The sequence below is a fragment of the Peromyscus leucopus genome, chromosome 19 (genome assembly GCF_004664715.2).
Source record: "Peromyscus leucopus breed LL Stock chromosome 19, UCI_PerLeu_2.1, whole genome shotgun sequence".
Lineage (NCBI taxonomy): Eukaryota > Metazoa > Chordata > Mammalia > Rodentia > Cricetidae > Peromyscus > Peromyscus leucopus.
Window position 1 is genome coordinate 72,101,305 of NC_051079.1, and position 24,333 is coordinate 72,125,637.

Here is a 24,333-nt window from a genome sequence, read left to right on the forward strand (position 1 = left end):
CAGCAACCACATGGTGGCTCACAGCCATCAGTATTGAGATCTGGTGCCTTCTTCTGGCCTGCAGCAAAGATGCAGGCAGAACTGTATACATAATTAATAATAATAATAATAAAGAACATGTCTGATACTCAGTCACGTGTCTCCTTTCACTGAACTATTTGAAACTATTACACATAAAGTTCATGACCACCAGTTTCTCTTTCTGCCAAGTCATTCTGCATACCAACAGCACATATGCCTGTTTACTCCACATCTCAGTCCATGACCCTTTCTAATGCTCTCTGGGCAAAGTTCCAGTTCTGCTCAGCAAACGGCAATCCTCCATCAGGCACTTGGAACCAGGTCTTCTATCTTCGAACATGTCCTCCAAAGGGAGTCTGAAATGGCTGAAGAAAAGCTACATACCTACTAGGTAGTGAGATTAGCTCAGACATTCAGCATGAATCATAGAATATTTTGTATTAATTCCAAGTACAAAAAAAACTGTCCATAATACATAACATTTTAAAGGCATGAAAGTATCAGAAAGTATCATTTCTTTTTGTGAAGTTCTTGAATATTTTGTATTCCAATGTACACATGCAAAAATATGTATTGCCTGAAACAAACATAAACTAAATTCACTCTAGTAGATTTTCTTATTCTCTATTTTTTCTAAAATAAGTAAATTTTTCTTCTTTAATATTAACAAACATAATATGTTGTGTTTATAGTTTATACGTCATTTTGTTTTCTTAATGGATTCTTAAAACTCCATCACAACACAATGTAGGCATTACCAGTTCGTGCAGATAAAAGAAGGAATTGAGGATGGAAGAAGATAAGTCACTGACTCTTTGGAGAGACTGCAGCAAGGAAGCTGACAATGCAACAGTAGGATCCTGCCCAGTGCCTTCCTCCAGAGCTCCATCTCCAAGTGCAGCCCTCCGGCTGAAGTGAACAACCCACTACAAACCAAGGAGAAAGGGTGCTAACGACAAGTCCACAGACAAGGTCACTGAAATGTACTGACTCCTCTAAAGGAGCAAACTAAGGAATGAAAATCTAGAAACAGATAAAAAGAACAGAATTTTTTTACTGTAGGGGTTAGGAGGTATATAATATTTAGAAAGAAAACTACATATGTATAAGTGGAAATACATTCTCTGTGCTGGTTAGTTCTTCTCAACTTGATATAACATTAGCTGGGGTCATCAGGGAAGAGGGAACCTCAACTAAGAAAATGTCTCCACCAGACAGGCCAGCATGCAAGTCTGTGGGATATATTAATCAAGGATAATCTTTGATTGATGATTGATATAGAAGGGCCTAGCCCACTGTAAGTGATTCTTCCCCAAGCAGGTGGTCTAGATTGTATAAAAGGATAAGCTGAGTAATCTAGAGCAAGTAAGCCAATAAACATCATGCTTTACTTCAGTCCCTGCCTCAGGACTCTGGCCTTGAGTTCCTGTGCAGACTTCCACTTCTGATGAACTGACACTCTGAAGAAATAAGCCCTTTCATCCCCAAGTTGCTTTTGGCCATGGTATTTATTCATCACAGCAGTAAAAAGCAAAAGAAGACAACCTGTATCACCCTCAATGTGTATGTAAGCACATTCCCATTTTGTTGTTTAAGCATAGATTCATGAAATAATCTGCCCATTATTTTGATCTGCTGACAAGCATGGTAAATGAGCAAATTAGGAAAAAAAAATAACTTAAAGTTCCAAGATATTATGACTTTATCAACATTTTATCTTGCAAATAAAGGAAAAATATATACAACCACTTGGGATTTGTTTAGTTCATATTCCAAAGCTAAAAGGGATATTTTAATTTAAATTCTTTTACAAAAAAAAATTTCTAGGTTAAAACAACTGCGTCTTTATTGTTTCTAAATATCTTCAAACATACTTCATGGGGTTCTACCATCCTTCTGGTTATAATTATCACATCTACTCCTCTGCCCAACACATGTGAAATAGACCCTAACAATGCTACAGGGTAGGGGATGTAGCTCATTTTGACAAATACTTACTTGCCTAGAATGCATAAAGTTATGGCTTTAAAATAGAGCGTCTCAAAAAACAAGTACATTGGTATACGCCAGCTATCCCAGCATATGGGAGGGAGGAGGTCAGATACTGAAAGGCATCTCACAGTGAGAACAGGGCTGGCTTGGGACCTTTGAGACCATGCCATTGAAAAACTATCATGAAAACTATCACACAGCTTTACTTAGTGCAGAATTATCGTATATGTTGAAAAGGTAATTATTGTCTTTTTCTGGATAACTGTGCTAGTCTATGAATATAAACTTTGTTTTACTTAAAATCTCATGAAGTAACAAAAAGAAAAAAAGCATTATACCTCACCCTTCTCAAAAAATTAAGTACTCTCTCTACAGAGTGTTATGTGTGTTTATAGATACAAAAAGTTACTTGCAATTGTCAAAATATTCATCCAAGAATATAAAATATTCTGATACAAATATGTACAATAGATACAGTGTCCTATACTACCCAAACAAAAGAGGAAGAAATATTTAAAAAGTAATTGTTTTTTAACAATTAATTCTGCTTCAAGTTAATGAGAGCTCTCATGAAAATGTAATTACTATCATTCTCTTGACTGTAAATACTACTGTACCTCACCCTAGCAATGTATTTTAGACTTCCAAATACTAACTGCATCCTAAATTAGATTGAAAGTAATCCATATTGGTGCTGTTGTACGTTTTGTTTATATTCTTTTTATTTATTTATTTATTTTTATTTATTTATTTATTTATTTATTTATTTATTTATTTATTTATATTTTACAATACCACTCAGTTCTACATATCAGCCATGGGTTCCCCTATTCTCCCTCCTCCCACCCCCTCCCCTTACCCCCAGCCTACCCTCCATTCCCACCTCTTCCAGGACAAGTCCTCCCCCGAGGACTGCAATCAACCTGGTAGACTCAGTCCAGGGAGGTCCAGTCCCTTCCTCCCAGACTGAGCCAAGTGTCCCTGCATAAGCTCCAGGTTTCAAACAGCCAACTCATGCAATGAGCACAGGACTCAGTCCCACTGCCTAGTTGCCTCCCAAACAGATCAAGCCAATCAACTGTCTCACCTATTCAGAGGGCCTGATCCAGCTGGGGGTCCCTCAGCCTTTGGTTCATAGTTCATGTGTTTCCATTCATTTGGCTATTTTTTTTTCCGATAATTGAGTAAAACTGAAATTTATTATATATATTCTTATTTAAAGAGAGGGAGGTGAAATAATATTGACTGTTTTATGTATACCAATTCACTTAAATCAGACACTATATTTTACTTATGGAAAAGACCTGTAGCATGGATATATTAAGTAACTCTATAAACTCTGTGACAGAAGTGGTATTGGGGCGGAACTCAGAGACTACAAATATGACTTGAGAACACAATCTTTAAAATGGTATAGTGGTTCAATATATGTCCAGGTGTTTTGTATATGAGAAACCACCCATAGATATGCCAGGAGGGAATCATGCTGAGGTTCTCCTAATGGGAGGCAGGCAATAGGAAAACACTCAGATCATGGCCTAGAATCGTGGGAGGCTGAGCTCCATCCTCCCTCACCCACAACTACACAAGGGCATCATTAGCTCTGTTATCTGGGTTTATGCTGAAGATTCAATGTGAAATATTAGTAGAACTCTAGAATAGCAAGCGAACAAAGATAACAGGGAGGGGTTAAAGACCCTAGAACCCAGACAGAGAGGATATGCAAGAGTGTGCATGTTTGTTCCAAGATATAAAAACCTTATACACCAACCTATGCAATGACATAAAAATAAAGAGAAGAAATTTATAATTTTACTGGGAGAACAGTATATCTCCCAAATAAGATAATAAATATTTAACAAGGGTTATTAGGTATAAACCCACAAGTGTAACAGATAGGCACTTCTGTAACCTTAATTTTAAGGTAGCTAAGCTAGGCCTGGTGGCACATGTCTATAACACCATCTATGAAGGAGACTTCAGTAGAAGTAGAAGTTTGAAGCCATCCTGGCCTACATAAAGAGACAAAATCATGAAAAGAAAAAGAAAGTGAAGCAACTTGGAATAAATAGAGAAATGGTAAGAAGAAAACTTATCTATAAAGTGTTAACAACCTATGAAAAATGCCTAAGTATGAAGTATTTCAAGAAATGAAGTAACTCTCAATAAACAATTGCTATTAATAAATTAAGGCTCTCTTCCTACTGGAGCATGTAATTCTGGTCTTGTCCTTATTGATTAAATCTGTAGGTGTTAAAACATAGAAGGGTGTTTATGTCAAGGAATAAAACACTAATCAATGAATCCAACAACAACAAAAACCAGATTTCCACTTTTACATGTAATATATTTGCAGATTTCTTTCCTAATATTTTGTGTAGAGGCTGAAATAAGGTCCTGCATAGTGTGGATGGCAATGTGGAACGATGAGAACCCTAGCTGCTATGCACTCTACTCAAATCTGGGAAACACTCAGCCTAATGGGACCAGCAGGCCTCTCAGCTCCATGCACGAACTGGCACTTAACCACTTCCATCTCCACGCCCCAAACAAACCCTTCATGGAGAATTTCCTCTAAAAAGTTTGTTCAGTAAAATGCAAAGCTGTCTCAAATTCAAGGAGTATAAACTGGAAGGTCCAAAGATAGAAGGTGCAATGGAAATATTTTGAAGAAATGAAGAGCAAAAAAAATTTCCAAATGTGAACAATAAACTCCAAGAAGTCAGAAATTCAACAAGTTGCAAACAGTATATAAGAAATGAAAAAAGAGAAAGTGCAAAAAGCAGAGGTAAAAATGTTAGTTAGAGAAAACCTGAGAGGAGAATGGCAAGAGTGTGCTCGCTTCGGCAGCACTAATACTAAGATTAGAACAATACAGAGAAGACTAGCGACCCCTTCGCAAGGATGAAACGCAAATTCGTGAAGCGTTCCATATTTTTTGGTATGTATAATCTCTTTAAAAAAAAAAAAGAATGGCAATAGATTTACAGAAACAAAGAAAGAACCACAAGATACAGTGTCTTTCACCTTCTACCTGACAAGTACAGAAATTAGCCACAAATGGGGTTACAGGGATGGGTTAGCAGGGAAGCAAAGTGAAGTCAACATGAAGACCCGAGTTCAGATCCCCAAACCCACATTCACAGAAGCCAAGAATGGTGATATGTGTATGGAACAACAGCATCCCAACGGGCAGAGACAGAAGGATCACTGGGGCTGCAAGGTGGCAGCCATGCTCTAGACCCAGTGAGAGACTATGCTTCAAGGGCACAGGCGAAGCTTGATAGAGCAGGAGCCCTGACATCTCCATCTGACGTCTGCAAATGCACAGGTGGGCAAACACTCACTCCTACACATGCACACTCACTACACAAAGAAGCATCACGTTCTTGTGTTCACATGAAAATACATGTAGAAAGGCAGAAAGGAAAAGATGGAGGGAGGGAGGGGAAGATGAAGACAGACAGAAAATAGATAAAACACACAGTGTAGGGTAGGACTGACACTGGACATTACAGAAAAGCAAAACTCATTAAGAGCTAAATTTATGGAACTCATACCAAAATGTCAAAATTCTTCTCTTCTGAAGACAAAAATCACAAACTGGAAGAAAATCTTGGAAATCATGTATGTGATAAGTTACATCTAAAATATATACAGAAACCTTAGATTCAATAAGAAATGGGCAGCTGTATTCTAAGATGAACAGAGGACCTCCAGAAACCTTCAGCACTGATGAAAACAAGACATATAAGGCCACAAAAACATGGCCAAAAGCATTCAAAAAAATTAACGGAATCCAAAATGGGATTCTTTGGAATAGTTACTGCAAACAGGAGAAAGTAAAAAGAACAGGCCCCCAATGTCCTGTCAAGTAAATGGGAAGAGGAACTATTGAATAATGTCTGGTTAGACTATGACTAGAACACTAGTGAAAACTAAACTGGTGACAATATCTGTGTGCTGCTGGAACATTCATTTTGAGTTGTTCCCTAGGGTTGTCCTATCTCCATGTCTCAGAATCACAAGCCCTGAGCAGCAGCATTCAACATCCACAAGGTCATGGCACCAGTGAACTAACTTGTACCAGTAACACATGCCTTTTCATTTAATCAGATAATAATTTGCCAAAAAGGAACATCCCCAAAATTAGTCTTGGGGAAAGGTTTTTGTTTTTGTCTTTTAGGAGAATGAAGGTTAAGGAATCTGAAGAACACTGAACAAATGAGACAACTGAAGAAAAGGGACAAATCATCTATCCCAAGAAACAGAGTGAAATGGCGTATGGGTATATATTATCTAAAAAATTTTATGTCTTCCTAAATGTTTGTTTCTGATTTTTCTCTAAAGATTTAACACTATTGGTCTTCTAATAGTCCCAGTTCAATTAAAATTTAAAGCTGACTTTGAAGTTAGAGAATGGCTCTTTGCTTCTTTAAACTCAAGCATGTTGTTAAAAGGAAAATGCAAACTCCCTGTATCATGCCAGAATAAAAGAGCCATCTTCTGCTATGGGACAGGACAAAAGCCAAATTAATTAATGGACTATTCTATTACTAATCTCAACTCTTTGATTCTATTCTGATTCTTTAAACTTTTCTTAAAGTATGAATTTTATATCAAAATTTACAAGATTAACATAGATACATATACATTTTAAACTTTGTTAAGATATGAATGGTCATATAGAGGACTAACTAATTCTAGAAAAAAGGCTTCAATTAGCTGCATATATATGTCTTTGTGTTCGAGTCTCTTATCAGTTTTCTGCAGGAAATCATGGCCAGGCCAAACATCAACTGAAGTCTCCAGAAAGAAGACGGGGCCCCACAACAACAACAATTCCACGTGGACAACAATAATGTCATTAAGCTGACAAACATCATCCACAGATCAGCTTTGAACTACAAGGTGCTCAGAGCAATTTTGAGATGACCAGCTGAGATGATCCAGTCTCAAAGACTACTTGAATAAGGACTTGAGATAAACCCTGAACTTTGGCATTATACACAAGACTGGATAATGAAGGATATAGTTACCTTTCCTAGAATTTGACAATTAACCTAAAATTTTTCTTTCAGGATAATGAAAACTTCGCCCATACCCAGCAGGAAACAATTTTAAGAATACAACGCCCACATTCCCAAAGAGGTGGTGTGGGGCGGGTGGTTTTTCGGTCTTTTTAATGGGTTTTGGGTCTGGGATAATTTTCAATGTTTAGGGGGGTTGGTTACAAGTTGTTGTCAAGGGTTAGGAAAAAGGCTAAGCAAAGGAGATTAGATTTAGGGTTCTTATTAAAAAAAAAGAAAGGAAGAAAGAAAGAAAAGAGAAAGACAATTACTAGTTTTAAATACTTTACATTGGGTTGGATTGTTTTATATTGTATACAAATTTGAAACTTATATTGTTAGAAAATGCTATATGTATATTTCTAATTGTATTCATACCATTTATTTAACAATGTAATACAATTTTCTGATCCTTGAATGTTATTATTACCAACTATTAGGATATAAAGAAATGAAAGTTAGTAGTTAGACATTACAATAGAACTTGTAGTCATATTAGATATGTTTTAAAAATTGAGCAGAGATGTTTTAGACAGGTCATCTTCAAACCCTTCAGAGATCTACAGAATATGGCATTTAAAATGTTTTAATAACTTAGAAAATTTTTCTTTTTTGAGACATGTCAGCTCCTGGCAGTACCAATCTAATTCAGAGAAAATATGGGCATTGAAGAAACTGCATATGGAGTCAACTTTCATTGTGGCAAAAGTTAGCCACTGGACAACAAAGTATCCTCAAATCAACAGGACAAAATGGACAGACAGAACATGAAACAAAGGACTACTGATTCTTGCCAAAACGAGTGTGGTTATGGCTTTATCAAAAGGCATCTTCTGAGGCCAGGACAATATGGCCCCATCCCTGAAGTGGCCTTCACAATCCGGAAAAGGTACAGTGCCCTTTTCTTCAAAGGCAGCTTAACAGGCTTCTGCTGTGGAATGGAACAGCAGCTGAAAGCTCACACCTCTCGATAGTAGACTGGCATTTAATAGAGGGATGTGGAGAAGAAGGGGATGCTGAGATGAAGCCATATATACACAGCCAAGAAGAATGGACAGCTGAATTCAAAAACTGTCAACAATTTCCAGAATTTAAAATCCTGAATCATGACAGGACACTAGTGGAATTCAGGTGTTTCTGGTACATGGACTGCTCTCACCCAACGTAAGGTTGAACTGTTGACCTTGTGTACATCCTACTTAACAAATGAGTCTGTCAGATATGCTAAGCCTATAGGCTGAAGATGATGCCCCAACACTGTGGAAACCTCAGGTGACTGTCCAGGCAGCTGGCTGTTTCTGTCAAGTTACAAATTTTTTGGAAGTTGCTTGCATGCACTTCCTGTTTTTATTTTTGTTAGCTAATATTATTTCCTTCTTGGGTCTCTGAGGAAGTTGAAGATTAGTTAGTTATGTTTGAAGATTAGTTAGTTATAGTTGAAAATTAATTAGGATAGAGAGTGCATTAGATACATCTTGGATTTACCAAAATAGGATGGATAATGGAATTATTTTCTCTGAATTGTCAAATACCTGTTTAGGTATTTATTACTTGTATATATTGTATGTAGTTATTGTACTTTTGTATATAGTTTTTCTTATGCTAGTTATAACATTTTGCTTTTTTTTTTTATTAAAATAGAAAAGGGGAAATGTGGTGGTATTCTAATTGTACTGAAATATGATTTTGATTGTACGTTAATAAAGTTCCCCGGGGGTCAGAGCGATTAGAGCCATAGAAAGAGCATGGCGGTGGTGGCCAGCCTGGTCTGGTCTACAGAGCAAGATCCAGGACAGGCACCAAAACTACACCGAGAAACCCTGCTTTGAAAAACTCTAAAAAAAAAAAAAAAAAAAATAGCAGGTGACTTAGCCTCAAAACTATTCAAGACAGAAAGAAATCATACTCAAAGTACTACTTCACACACACATAGAAATGAACCAAGATTTCTGTATAATCCCAAAAATGCAGATGCAAACACAAAGAGATCTGAAGGCAGAGTCAGATAAACAAAAGTCCAAAAATTAATTCAGCAAATCAGCCCTGCAAGAAATAGTAAAGATAATCCTCCAGGTTAACATTGAAAGAAAACAGAAATTTACTTACAAATGAAGAAAAGAAAGATACTATTAATGGAGATTACCTGGATAAATGATGAGAAAATACAAAATTATCTTTTATTTCTACCTCTTTTATTTCTTGCTGGTTTGAAAGATACCAACTTAGAGTAACAATTACAACGGAACATAAAATGTATAAAAAATTTGAATCACAGTAATAAAATAGGAGGAGAATGAACCTACACAGGAGCAAAGCTTTGCACAGTTGAAATTAATTTGGTATTCAACAAACTGTAATAACGTAAGTTACAATGTTTACTGTCATCCCCAGGGTAAAAATTAAGAAAATTTAAATACATAAAATTTACATGCATATATAAATTATATATAAATATATATTACATACTCATACTTTTATATATATGGAACTACAAATAGAATTAAATCGATAAATAAGAAAATGCCAGCATAACTTAAAAAATAAAATAGTATGTGGTGAAACAGAGAAACAAAGGAGGCACAAGGAAGAACAGCCACCAAAAGGCAAGTGTGAACAACATGAGTCCAACATGTCAACAGTTAAGTGTGAAGAACAGGCTTAAACACTACAACCCAAATGCAGAGATAGGAGAATGTACTTTAAAATAAAGACACTGCAGGGGCTGGAGAGATGACTCAGTCAGTATGAAATACCTGCCTTATAAGCATGAGGACCTAGGTTCTCAACTGCGAAAATGAGCTCACCAGATACGGCATGGAGGCAAACCTATGGTGCACTGTTTTGATGGTTAATGTGGTAGGGCCTCGCTCACTATGGCAGTGCTACCTCTTAGCTGGTGGACCTGGATGCTGTCGGAAAGCAGGATGAACAAGTCACAAGGAGCAAGCTAGTAAGCAGCACTACACCATGGCCTCTACATCAGCTCCTATCTCTGTATACAACATGGATATGTTACTACACAGCATAGATACGCTAGTATATACAACATGGATACACTGGTATACATATCATGGATACACTACTATACACATGGATACGCTAGTAAACAATATGGATATGCTAGAATACAACATAGATACACTGGTACTATACAAAACAGATTACTAAGACAATGACAGTTACTGAAGAAAGTGAAAGGTAATTTTAATGATGAAAAGATGGAAAACAATAAAAACATATTTGTACACCTAACAAGAAAAGCAAAAACTGACAAAACTGAATTGAGAAGCAGAAATTCAAACAATAAACTTTAAGTAGCTTAAACTCTCCCCTCCCCACTTTGAACAAAACATCCCACAAAATCCAAATCCAATAACAATATCCAATACATAGCACAGACCCCAAGACTGCCACAATGAAACAAGCCCACAGAGTGCCCAAGATTGCAATCACAGAAGCACTCTATGATAAACTCAAAAATTTATAAAATTAAGTTCTGGGGAGCTGGCTCAACAGTTGACAATGCATGACTCTTTTTAATAGGATAGGATTTGGAGCTTGGTTCCCAGCACCCAAGGCAGGAGGCTTACACAACTGCCTGTAACTCCCATTCCAGGGTGTGTGTGTGTGTGTGTGTGTGTGTGTGTGTGTGTGTGTGCGCCCGCGCGCACACGCACACACACACACACACACACACACACACATCTTTAAAAAGAAATCAACTAGAATAAACCAGTTAAAGAATATTCTCATAAATAAGCAGAGGATCAAAAAAAAAACCCATAAAAACATGAATGAAAATAAAAACAATGAAAGCATCATGACTGATGTGGCCCAGGTAAGGACGAGGACAGAAGACTTGCATAACACGGCCTGGCCTGGCTAAGATCACCTCCACAAAAAAGGGGATTGGAAGTTGGAGGAAAATTCTTATTTGTAAGCATCTATATTTAAAAAGAAAACATAACTTTTAACATCTTAAATAACTGAAAAAAGAAACAAAACACAAAAGATCAAGAAAAAAGTAAAAGCCAAAATACTGAAATAAAAATTTACCAAATAGGAAAAAAAAAAAAGAAACACATAAGAAAAACAACTCTAAGTTCGTTATGAGAAAAGATTAAGAATGTACAAATTCACAATGATTATTATGGGGGTGGGGGAAGGAAGAACAGGAAGAATAACACTTGTGAATAAAAAATACTAAAAATACTAAATACAATAATATTAAATTTACAAAAATAAGAATTTTGAAAAATACTATGAATACTGGCATTCCACAAGTTAGACAAACCAAAAGACCAAATAGTCAACTGAAGGGGAAAAATAATTAAGAAACATAAAACCTGAACATTTAACTGTAGCTGGAGAGTTTTCTCTCCACGTCCCACCATATCCTGGCAGTCCAGCAGCCCTCTTATAAAATAAACACACTGATGCTTATATTATTTAAACTGTTTGGCCTAATGGCTCAGGCTTCTACCTATCTAGTTCTTACATCTTAAATTAATGCATTTCTATAAATCTATATCTTGCCATGTGGCTCGTGGCTTACCGGCATCTTCACATGCTGCTTGTACTGGCTGTGGCTGGCAGTGTCTCCCTTAGCCTTTCTGTTCTCTCCATTCTCCTCTCTGTTAGTCCCGCCTATACTTCCTGCCTGGTCACTGGCCAATCAGTGTTTTATTTATTGACCAGTCAGAGCAATACATTTGACATACAGACCATCCTGCAGCATTTAAACATTTAGAAATGAATATATAATAAATATATATTATAAATAAATACATGTTGTTGTTCAAATCTTAGATGATCTTTAAAAAAAAAAAACAACCCAGAGCCAGATATCAGGGTGAAAGCTGAAAGATCAGAGAAGTAGAACAGCCAGCTACTAGCTCTTACCTCTAGAAAATCCTCAGCCTAGAGAGAGAAAGTTCCTGTTTCCTCATGCCTTATATACATTTCTCTGCCTAGACATCACTTCCTGGGATTAAAGGTATGTGTGCTTCCCAGTGCTAAGATTAAAGGTGTGTGCTAGCACTGCCTGGCTCTGTTTCCAGTGTGGCCTTGAACTCACAGAGATTCAGCCAGATCTCTGCCCCCTGAGTGAAAGGATTGAGGGTGTGTGTCACCACTGTCTGGCCTCTATGTCTAATCCAGTGGTTGGCTCTGTCCTCCAAACCTCAGGCAAGCTTTATTAGGGTACACAATATATCACCACAACACATCATATATAAAGGTTCATATAGAAACAAAAACTAAACAATAAAAATACAACTCAAATTAAAAGTCAGCAAAGTATCTGAATCATAATTTTTTATAGAAGATACAAAAACAGACAATGAGCAAATGAAATCCATTCATCCTCAGGGAAATTCACCCAAAACCTCCAAAAAGGACACCTCAATCAAACTCACTAGATTGGCTATGCATTTTAAAAGACCATGTTAAGTAGGGTATACTACTAGAAAGGATAAAAAAAAAATGGCACAGCCATTGTGGAAAGCCATTAGTGGCTATAGCAAAGCTAAACACTATTATCATATGAACCAGGAATTCCACTTTCAGATACAGATCCATGGGCTTCACAAACCTTGTGCCCATACAACACTAACACACAGTGTACAGTAGTATAAGCTATGATACCTGAAAGCAGTAAGAGTCCAGATATCTGCAAAATGCTGAACGGATAAACTGTGCTACATCCTTACAGTGTGGAATTAGCAAGACATAAGAAGTAGCCATGCATGCCACATATAATATGTATGAATTGTGAAAAGATCCTGACAGGTGAACGAGATCAAACATGAAACACCATGTGCTATAGGATTTTACTGGCATCAAATGTCCAGAAGAAACAAATCTATAGAAAAGGAAAAAAAAAAAAAAAAAAACTTTTCTTTTTTAACTGACAATTATAAAATAGGTAACAGGAATTAAGGCTACTCTTGAAGAAAAGGTGAAGTTCAATGACAACTAGGGTTCTCCAAACAAAGGCACACATTCCCAGCAGAAAGACACTGTGAGAAAAGGTAACTGGTTTAAGAACACTGCATGCATTCCATGATGAAGCAGTGAGGGGACAGGAATAAAGCTGGAAGGTTGCTCACAACTTGTGAAGGACAAAGAAAACAGTGGTAAGATTTTGAATAAGAGATATTTTTTCCTTTTAAGGAAATAAGATGGAAAATGTGTTGTAAACAATTCTGTGAGAAATAGAATTCACTGAAAGAAAACTCTAAGGTAATGAATTCACCCCACAGGAAGAGCAAGATTTATACATATAGTACTCCATTAGAAGGATCTAGCATTCCTGGTCAACAAAAGCTGATACCAAGGCTGAAAGAGCTTCTGATGCAGAAATAAGAAAATACTCAAAAGAAATAATAGAGATATATCAAAAACAACCATGTAACAGAAACCAAATCCAATTAACCAATCTGTAGACAACAGAAAACCAAAAGCATTCACTGTTTAAATGAGTAATATACAGAATAAGAATTAATGTTTACAAACCAGTATAAGCCAACATTTATATAATATACTTAAATATTATTTAAATTAAATAATTGATTAATAATATTTAAAGAGATTCTAGATAATAGCTATAGACACAGTGATGGACAGTCGGCAAAAATAATTAACCTATCTGCTGAAGGCTAAATGTTATCTGCAATGTTTTTTTCTATCAGCTCGCATAGAATGGACTGTTTTCACAACACTGTGCTCAATTAATTTAGGTCTGTGTTCCTTTAAAGAGTCGACGAGAAAGGCAACAGAATATCACACAATCCAATTTTCATTGAAATTAGATGCTTTCTTTTTCCAGTTACTATCAGACTTCTTTAATTTCCCCTCCCTACTATATTAAAATTAACGGTGTCTATTAGTCAAAGTTTTCTTATTAAATCTTGGTCTACAGTTATGCTTTCAATCATAAAGTATACTAAAATGTCATACATCTATTGTTAAAACAATGCCATGCTTCACTTCTAAACTGAAAGTCAGAAAGCACTAAATTCTGGAATCTGTAAGCTAGCTCCTCAATCAATCAACTTGTTTAAAAAAAAAAAAAAAAAAAACTCTGACAACGACAACTCTACTATTTTTCTTCTCTTTCTCTTACTATGATTTTAAGTTCTTCACAGAGGAGAACAAGAAAAAGTGGGTCCAAAGAAAGGGTCTCCATAGAGTATACAGGCTGAAATATCAAGTAACAAAAACGACAACTTTCCTCTTTAATTGTAAGACCTTTCCTGAGTGTCCAATGAGTTGACCAACAGAGGTTGGGGCACAAATGGTGAAGGAAAGAAGGGGGTGGGGTGAGTAAATGGACAGAAGAGGAAACACCGGGAAGAGAGTGGAGGGAGGCAGAGGAGGAAGGAGACCTGTGTGCTCAGAGCTAATCTTCTAGGGCTATGTATAATATTTTGCAAAGTAAAATTGACTGAGATGGAAGCTATTTTGCATGGTACAGTGGCGATGGCTAACAAATGAGAGTTTTGTGGGCTGAATGTGAGTCCCCTGCCTCATCTGCCACCCTAATGACAGCAGCCACCTGCTGTTTTATTGTCACAGCTGGAGCCAGTTCACACTCCTTGGTGCTGAGCTCTGCCCATGAGCACCAAGCTCTCTCCTCGCCTCATTACTTTGATGAACTTTTTATGGTCAGCACCCATGAAGACCTCATCTAGGACTCTGCCACACAGACTGGCTTCAGGGAGTGCTTGCAGTTACAGGAGGTGGTCACACACTGACACGGGCTGCTCATGTCTGGCAGCTACTCCAGAAGTCAATGTACTGTACTTCTGACACGACAGTCAGAGGCCACAACAGGTAAAAATGCCAGGAAATCTCAGACTTAATAATCTTCTCCTTTTCTCATTGTGATATAAAGATCATGGAATATACCATAATGAAGTTTTTTAATGGTACATGTTATTAGAGAAAACCTAATGTACTGTTTATGATTGCCCCATAAAATTAAGATTTTTTTTTTATTTTCTATAGACTGAAATTCATAGAAAATTTTTCCTTTAGCTTTTGAAGTCAAAACACATAAACCACAATCAACGACATACTTGTATTACACTAGTTTCAGTTAAAAATTTGGAAGTTGCTTGTAATAAAAATAAGCCGCAATATGTCACGTGACTTCAAATTAACACTGTATTATATAATTTTGACAGTGGAAAGGTTGTTCGCAAACAGTCTACAAAAGGAAAGTCCTTCACAAGTTTGCTGTAATGTTTGCTAGTTAAACACACACTGGAATTTATCAGCAATTTGACTACTAGCTGCAGAGTAGGAAAAAAAATGAGATTTTAAAATCTCTGCAGCTTAAAGTGATATTTTAATCTTCTAATTCTAATCTTCTAAAGAGACACTGTGTGGTATTCTTGCTGGTGAATTTTGACAAATTCTGAATGTTGATAAGCTGTAAAAATTCTCGCTACCCAAAATATATCTGTAAGCATATACATCAATACAAAACGTTGTTGTCCGTGTCGTTTACTTGGGTGTACTGAAGACAAACCTAGGAATCTATGTGTGTATGCTGGACAAGGGCTCGGCTACGGAGCCGCATCCCCAGCCCTCAGTCTGTACGACAACAGTTGCTAGGACTCATGGAGCTCAGGCTATTCATTTACTATGTGGCCCAAATTGCCCTTGCTCTTGTGACTGTCCTGCCTCAATCCTGCACAAACCGGGGATTACAGATATGCATCACAACTACTATCTTAAAATATATGATTTGATTTATTTCATTGCCTTTTCATGAAAGGATATATATGATATAATTTTCTTGGTCTTATTATGACATATCTATTCATTGTTGATATTCCAAATATTTTTCCTAAATAAATACAGTAATATGAATTTTATTAATGCTAATGGGAATGCTGAACTTAAGTCAAATAAAACTAAACTCAGGGTTTGTTCTAACTAAACACTGCCAAGGAGCAAAAAAAATGAAAAAAAAAGTCAACACTCACCATATTAGAATATATGTTGCAAAACTAAGTATTCTTCAACAGAGATGAATAAAACAAATTAAAAACAATTATAAAATTTAAAAAAGTCTCTAATTTACCAAATAATAGAAACTAATTCACACACACACATATGCGTGCGCGCGCGCACGCGCACACACACACACACACACACCCTACAGATTTTGATTCAACCAGGTGCTTTGTAGACAGTGATAATCTAAAGATCCTATGAAAGACCCTGGACCCCTTCATGTGTTCCTCCTTTGCAACAGGATAAACTGATAAGCCACAAAGACCATCCCAGACACAGGCACTGTATGCATATAAGGCAGAATCGGCTTTTTCTGAAAATTCTGCTGAACTTACATATTTTTCTTCAGCAATGTAAGAAAACTTCAAATTTATCATTTGTAGAACCTTATTTTTAAGAAAAGGGAAAGCAGTCCTTGGTTGAATTAGTAACATTTAACTCCTTACTAACCACATCATATCATCATGAGGACAACTGTCATGGTTTACAAATCTTGCTTTTCTCCAGCAAACAGTCTAAATCCAAATAAATTCACTTGCACTATGAATCCAATGTGGTTCCTTTCAGAAGATGACTAAAGGCAAGAAGGTTCATTTAGTGAAATCAGGGAACTAGCTTATGTCATAAATAGACAAACCATTAATTGCTAATTATTTCTCTCTTTTGCATCAACAAAGGAAACGGAAGGAAATAATTTTCTAATCATATAAATGAAAGACCTAGAAACAGATGTGAGGAAGAAAATAAAATCTCTTTCATAGGAGTGATGTATATACTGATGTGGCAGAAAACTGGGCTGAGAATACAGAGCTAGCTAAGAAATAGAGTTCTTCTACAGGCAGAGCCCTGAATAGACACGGAGTCAATGTCACAGCAGACATTTCTGTTTCCTTAATGGCACAAAACTGAACTCCCGCCTCTTACACACATAACAGGTACTGCTCATCAACGCTTACCACCTGCAGCATTTCAAAGTACCATGCTCACACCAAACAAGCAGGGGGAAAGCAGCAATGCGGCCTTATTACTATTTGGAAAAATACAATAGCTGGTTTGTTGATCATGGCCATTCTGACTGGGGTGAAAAGCTGCCAAAGATTTGGAAAAAGAGGACTTGTCATTCATTGTTAGTGGGAATGTAAACCGGTGCAGCCACCCTAGAAATCTGTATGGAGAATCCGCATAAAAACTAAACCTAAAAATATTTCTGACTCTTGTGACTCAGCTCTACCACTCCTTTAGCAATTGGACTCGGTATCCTACTCCACAGATACTTGCTCAGCAATGTTCAAGGTCCATTAGGCTATTAGGAAGGAGCAGTGGCCTAAGTGGGGAAGTTCAGGAGATATGAGGTAGGAAAAGGGAAAATGGCAAGGGAAACCCACCTAGGCAGGAGGAAGGGAAGTCAAAACTATGGAGAAGGAAGGATGAGGGAAAATAACACGAAGATTGCTTGACAAAGCCTCAAAAAATCATATTATTTTATATTACCTAAAAGAATACATACTATATGTAAGTCTATGTAGATCCCTTCAAGGAAGTTAAGGCACTTTGGCTAACTAACAATGCTCCACAGAAGAACCATAGACTAGGGGGCTGGAGCCATGGTTCTCCAGTGGTTAAGAGCACTAGCTGTTCTTCCAGAGTACCTAGTTTGAACCCTAGCACCTATATTGCAGCTAACAAACGAACATCTGCAGAACCAGTCCCAAGGGAACCAACACTTACTTCTGGCAAGCACTGTATGCATGGCATGCACAAACACACATTAAGTCAAAACACTCTGACAGAAACATTAACAACTTAATAAATAATAACTAACTAACATAATCCCTGGTACTAGGGATAAGAAGCATGCTTTCCAATAGTTGGTGAGGGTGATCCAAGTGACTTCAAAAAAACAGTACAGACTATCAATGTAGCCCGAGATTGCCTCTCAGAACTTGAAGGTGGGCCCCTATTGCTGAAAACACTGGGCACTTAAGACATAGGACTCAGATTGCTTGAACTAAATCCAAGCTGAAAGTCTCTTTCCTTAAGTCCATCCTCTGTAGAACAGAAAATACTGTCTGAAGTGTCAAGGGAGGGAAACAATTAAACAGTCCAACCCAGCTGCAACATCTGCAACCACAAAAATGACCAGCATGGCAAGGCATGCATAAAGGTTAAAGAATGGTACTCATATACCAGTGAAAATTAATTAATTGAACTAAAGCCTCACTTAAGAAGAGGGAAATTATGCCTTGTACTGGAAACCTAGCCACCTTCTCAGGGGTAGTGGGGTCATGGACTTTAGAAAAGAATCTACTGTGGCCAGTTTGTTAGACCATCATAATTCCTACCACCTTCTAAATATTATCCTTACAACCACAGATAAATAAGTACAGCTACCATCTCTTTATAGAAAAAAAAGTGAAGAAAACGCAGAGATCAACTGATCCTGGAAAAAGCAGTAAACACATCTACATCAGAGCTCCTGATTTCTGGCTCAGGAAACATAACCAAGAGGGGCAGAAAGACTGCGAGAGCCAGAACCAGGAAACCCACTGTCCAACAATCTCTGCTAGAAATGGCTGCATAAACAACACCCGAAAAATGATGCTACCAAAGGACACGTTAGAGTAGAAAGGGGAACGAAATGGAAGCTCCTACCCCTAGAAAAATAAATACAGGCGACTAATGACCATAGGGAAAAACAATCTGCATCTGCCAAAGACGAGCCTGATTGGTTTCCAGTGCAGAGTTGTCAACATGAAATCATATACACACAAACAGAAAAAAGGAAACAGCAGACTGCATTTTTATATTGGTGTATATGCACGTGTATGTATGTATGTAATAACAGAAAAGAAGTGATCAAATTGAGAGGGAGGATGGAGGGTTTGGGAGACGAGAACCTAGGAGGAGCTGGCGAAAGGAAAAGGAGGATGTAAAGTGATGGTATTCTATTTCAGTTAAAAACTTACTTTTTAAAAAAGAATACAATAGAAATGACGAAGAAAATTTTATTTATTTCTAAGTCCTTATCATATCAGATTATCTACAACACAGTGAGATTTACTGAGCTATGAAAAACTTAGTGATTTTCATCCCATTTTGTATACACCAGACAAACTTCAATGGTGCTAGCATACTCCCATAAAATCATTTAAATAATTCCACATAAATAAAATTTAAATACCCAGAAAGATAGAAAACTAGTTATTCATATACACTAGAAACATTTTCCCCCATGCACTGAGCAGGAAACGTTCTCTACAAGGTAACCAACTAGGACTGCCTTTCGCAAACACTGTCAGTATATAACATGGACAGCAGAAGTCAGGGGTATGTATCCAGGAGAGTCCGAAATGAGCATCCATTTCTCTCCCCTCCCATCACACGGTCCACACCCCAAGGAACAGAAAGGACCTACTAACCACTGTCTGCCTCACTCCACTTCATCACTTCACCATTGAAGCTTGATCCTTAAATAATGGGTTTTCAATTCTTCTTTGACCATTTCCAAAATGGCATCTAATTATAGAACACTACAATAATCCCATTTTTATATGAATTGAGCTGCTTGTCTGACTGTGTTGTTACTGGCATACATTCCTTATACAGGTGACAGCTTCCTAAAGACATGCTCATACACATGTATCATACACTCTGACGGTCACCACTACTCCTCCCCTTCCCTCTCATCCCATTACTCCTAATCATTTCCCAGGACGGTCAGTTTCATTTCTATGTTTATGTCCAATGTATGTATACTAGTTTATGTATCTAAATTACATCTAGTATTCCAAAATAAGAGAAAACATTTTTTAGGGAACATGAATAAATGAAATGGTGACACTATTCAGAAATTATTCTGTTTTATTCATGAAATTTGCTATAAGGGCAATTTTACCTACTGCTAATTTGTTCAAAATCCTACTTAAGTCCAAATTCCAAAATCAGATGTACTTCTACAAAAAAAAAAAAAATCTTGTACATTTTTATATAATTTGAACGTATTTTCAAAGAAAGTCAGTATTTAAATTTTCAATACCATAACCTTAACATACTACTAATATTGCAATTACTTGATAGTATTTGTAGGTGTATAGCCCTCAGGTCAAATACTCCAAAACTAATTGCTTATTGTACTATAACTACTCTGTAACCTTAGCGACTATATCACTGGGCACTCTATGGTGATATTTTATTTTGTACTAAAATGTTATTTGTATGTTAATAAATAAAGATGCCCGGCTAGCTCAGTCAGTAGAGCATGTTTCTGTTTGTTTGTTTGTTTGTTTGCTTTTCAAGACAAGGTTTTTCTGTGTAGCCTGGCTGTTCTGGAACACACTATATAGACCAGGCTGGCCTCAAACTCACAGAGATTCTCCTGCCTCTGCCTCCCGAAAAGTAGGATTAAGTTGTGTGCCACAGCCTGGCTTCAATTTTTTTTTGTTTTTGTTTTTGTTTTTGTTTTTCGAGACAGGGTTTCTCTGTGTAGCTTTGCGCCTCTCCTGGAACTCACTTGGTAGCCCAGGCTGGCCTCGAACTCACAGAGATCCGCCTGGCTCTGCCTCCCGAGTGCTGGGATTAAAGGCGTGCGCGACCACTGCCCGGCAGGCTTCAATTTTTATAAGTACTAGATATAAAGAAAAACTTCAATTCTTTCAAAATAAAAAAAATTAACTCCATTATTAATTTGCACACAGCCATAACAAAATAAAAAATTTCCAATGAATGAAAAGAGTAACAAACAAGACAGACTTATGTAAATACATATTCCTAAATTAGGAAGAAATATACCAACACACAAATTCATAGAAGTAGCAATCCGTGACTGTACAAGTAATGAAGGAAAAAGAACATGCTAGGGTAATTTGGAAAAGAAAAAAAAAAAAACAACCTTTGGACATCGTACTAAATACAAATGTAAAGAAAACAAATGAATTACATCCATTAGAAACTGAAAGTCTGCTGTGATCATAACTAGTCAGTAGCATTATCTTGAATTGTTACTTAGGTTTTTCTGTAATTACTGGATATCTCATGAATATCTTAAATATATGAAAACCAATAAATATTGAAACTAGTACAGGAAGGTAAGTAAATTATTATCAAGATGACCAACATGCCTACACTACATGAGAAGCAAATCTATCTATGCTATTAAAAAAGGAAAAAAAAAAAAAACACCTCATTATATTGAGTTTGGAAATACAGTTCTATCCAAGTCAACAGAAAACCCTTGCTCTGACTAGGAAAAGCTGCCTGTAATGTAGGTGAAGTCAGAGCTCACATGCCCATCCTGCAGGCACCATGTGCCTCCCACAAGAGCAATGCTAGAAATGCAAAGACCAAAGTCCTTACGAAAGCTCCTGGCCTACGGAGAAAAGCAAAAAAATAACAAGTAGGACACCATTCATTGAGCAGAAAACAGAAAAAGAGGAGTACTTGGAGGATACTATTAACAAATTTTCAGAGATGATATACTGCCAAAAGTCACAAAACTCAAGATTTTCATGCAAGACATTACAGTGAAATCCTGCAATGAGAAATAAGAGCCAAATTTTCAGCTAACTAATCAAAATCTCACAACAATAGATGTCATCCTTAGCACATCACAGTAATTTAATATATAATACTTACTTGATTCTGAGAGACTATCAATTTTGATATAAGAAGTTGATTTAATAACAGCTTAATAAATGTATAAAAAAGTAAGTAGCAATTAACTCTAAAACATTTCACAATTTCAAAAATGTTAAAATATGAAAAACTGTATCGTAACAACAGGAAGTATATAATAAGTCATAAAATACCTATTTCATAGAGATAATAGACATGATATACAAACATCTAAAAAAACAAAATGTACTAAATAAAGTTCAAGTAATATAATAAAAATTCTTTCACAACATTTTAAATTGCAATAGGTTATTTCTATTAAAAATACATGTGAGGATACCAATTAAGGAACTTCACAGAGCTTAGAACGGTGACAACTCATTAGGATTTCAGCTACTAATCCGAAAAGGGAATATTATATACTTTAAATTTTAGCCTTTGCTAGTTCTTATCTGATTTAGTAATTTAACTCAGAGAATCTATGTTATGAATTATGACATTTAGAATTATTTTACAAATAAACCAAAAGTTTAAACAAAAACTGAGATACCTTGTGTACACACACACACACACACACACACACACACACACACACACCTACCTTAGAATGGATAAGGCTTATCCAAACAATATTTATATTCTTTCTAGATAAATGTCAGACAGAAAATTAAAATATTATTAATGTGTCTTTTTAATAGTGATTTAAAGCTCCATCCAGTGAAATCATATGCTGCACTGCATGTCCCCAAAGGGCCCCTGTAACTTATTTCTTCTCCAAGTTTTTCAAGGATGGTACAGATAGCCAATCTTCACACCTGAAGTCACCCTCAACTACTCCAATCCATCCTGCTCACAGAATTCCATAATCAGGTTCTCTTGCCTAGTATCTCTGGAGCCAACCTTCCATTTACTCTTGCATTTTCCTTACTGACAATTTTTTCACATACTTCAAAACTATTTTTACAAAGCATCCTAACTGTTCACAAAGCCAAATAACTAGATGTATACTAAAGACCTACCATTTACTGGATAGTTCCAATTTTTCCGTATGCAAGCAACAGTAATTACGAACTACAAATAGGTAATAAAAAAGACACTTGAACAAGAATGATACTTCCTGCTTCTGGCATAATTTAATAGGAAAAAAATTAAACAGATGAACAATGTGAAGTATGGTAGTTATGACCTACAAAGAAGCAACAACCAAGAAATTTCTAAAAACGTGCTACCATCTATCTCATTGATACTAAACTAATATAGTCTAGCATACAGAACAAAAAAATATCTTTTGATGCTGTTGTTTGCAACACTAAATTTGAAATTTTACAGTTTTATGAAAGGAATCTCACAGTAGCAGTCAAAAAATCTGAAAACATTATTTTGAGCCAAATAAAATTGCAGGTGTTATTTTAAAAAAGAAAAGTAGGTAAATCCAGAAAATTCAAGTCTCTGTCTCCCTAAGACACTTATCTCCATTTTTACTGAACTTGTAGGAAGGGACAACGACTTCAGATTTTGTTAGACTTGACTTCTAGATGGCACTGTCTTTTTACACAAGAGGAAGTCTTCTTAGGTACCGCATTAAGGAAACAAAATTAGGATTCCCTTATGCAATCCTTTATCAGACCTGAGATATGGCTCAGGGGTAAAGTGCTGACTTGGCAAACAGGAGGACATGGATTCTATCCACATGACAGAAAGAAAAAATAGAGGGCTGGAAAGAGGAAATTTCCCCATTAAAAACATCTCTGGAGAATAAAAACATTTCTTAAGTAAATCAATTTCCAACTCTGTTAGAACTATGGAGAAAATAAAATTCAAAGGAAAAAACAAAGTAAACTTTGGTTAACATCCATGGATAAAAGCTAAAACTATTAATACATAAAGCACACTCTTACAATTTAATCTCCCAATCAAGAACCCATCAAGATTTCTTTGTCTTATCCTTGCCACTTGATAAAGGACTTATAGGCGAAAGATACTTAGCTTTGTTTTAGTAAATTTTACCCCATTCTAGGTTTTTTCTTCCAATCCTATAATATTAGGTGATTACAAAAGCCAACTGACTAATTTCTCTAACAAGAAGGCCAAAGCCAGGTCTGGTGAAGTAGCCCTGTAATCAGCATTCCATAAGCTGAGGCAAGAGGATCACAGGTCCAGGACAGCATGAGCTACAGAGTGAGACCTTGACTCAGAAACAAAGCAAACAAATGGAGAGCAACAGATTCTAGATGATGCCAAATTGAGGTTTTCAGCCTCATAAACACTAACTATCCTGTCACCAATAAAGGATAGGCTCCTTCCATACCAGGGGTCCCTATACTGTATAAAGATTTTATTATATAACTGAAACCAAGGACATCTACAGCAACTTAAAATATATTCATAAGACAAAGAAAAAGTTAAATAGCCATATCTAAGGTATACAGACATACATATGTGTATGCATATACAGAATTTATGTGTAAATATGTTTACTGCTGGAGATCAAAGACAGGACCAAATGCATGCTAGGTAAGCACTCTACCACAAAAAGCAAATTATATACAGACACACAGACATGTACAGTGTAAGACACAAATTCTATGACTACATTACATTGCCCTGTAAGTGC

The 24,333-nt window shown here is 36.4% G+C and overlaps 1 protein-coding gene and 1 non-coding gene across 2 annotated transcripts in view; one reads left to right on the forward strand and one right to left on the reverse strand.

Moving 5' to 3' along the window:
- Znf407 (zinc finger protein 407) overlaps window positions 1-24,333 on the reverse strand; it is a 422,868-nt gene that overhangs the window by 264,907 nt on the left and 133,628 nt on the right. The gene's annotated exons all lie outside the window — the stretch shown is intronic.
- On the forward strand, window positions 4,848-4,952 carry LOC114696279. Its single transcript, XR_003734981.1, has one exon. It is a non-coding gene; the product is annotated as a U6 spliceosomal RNA (small nuclear RNA).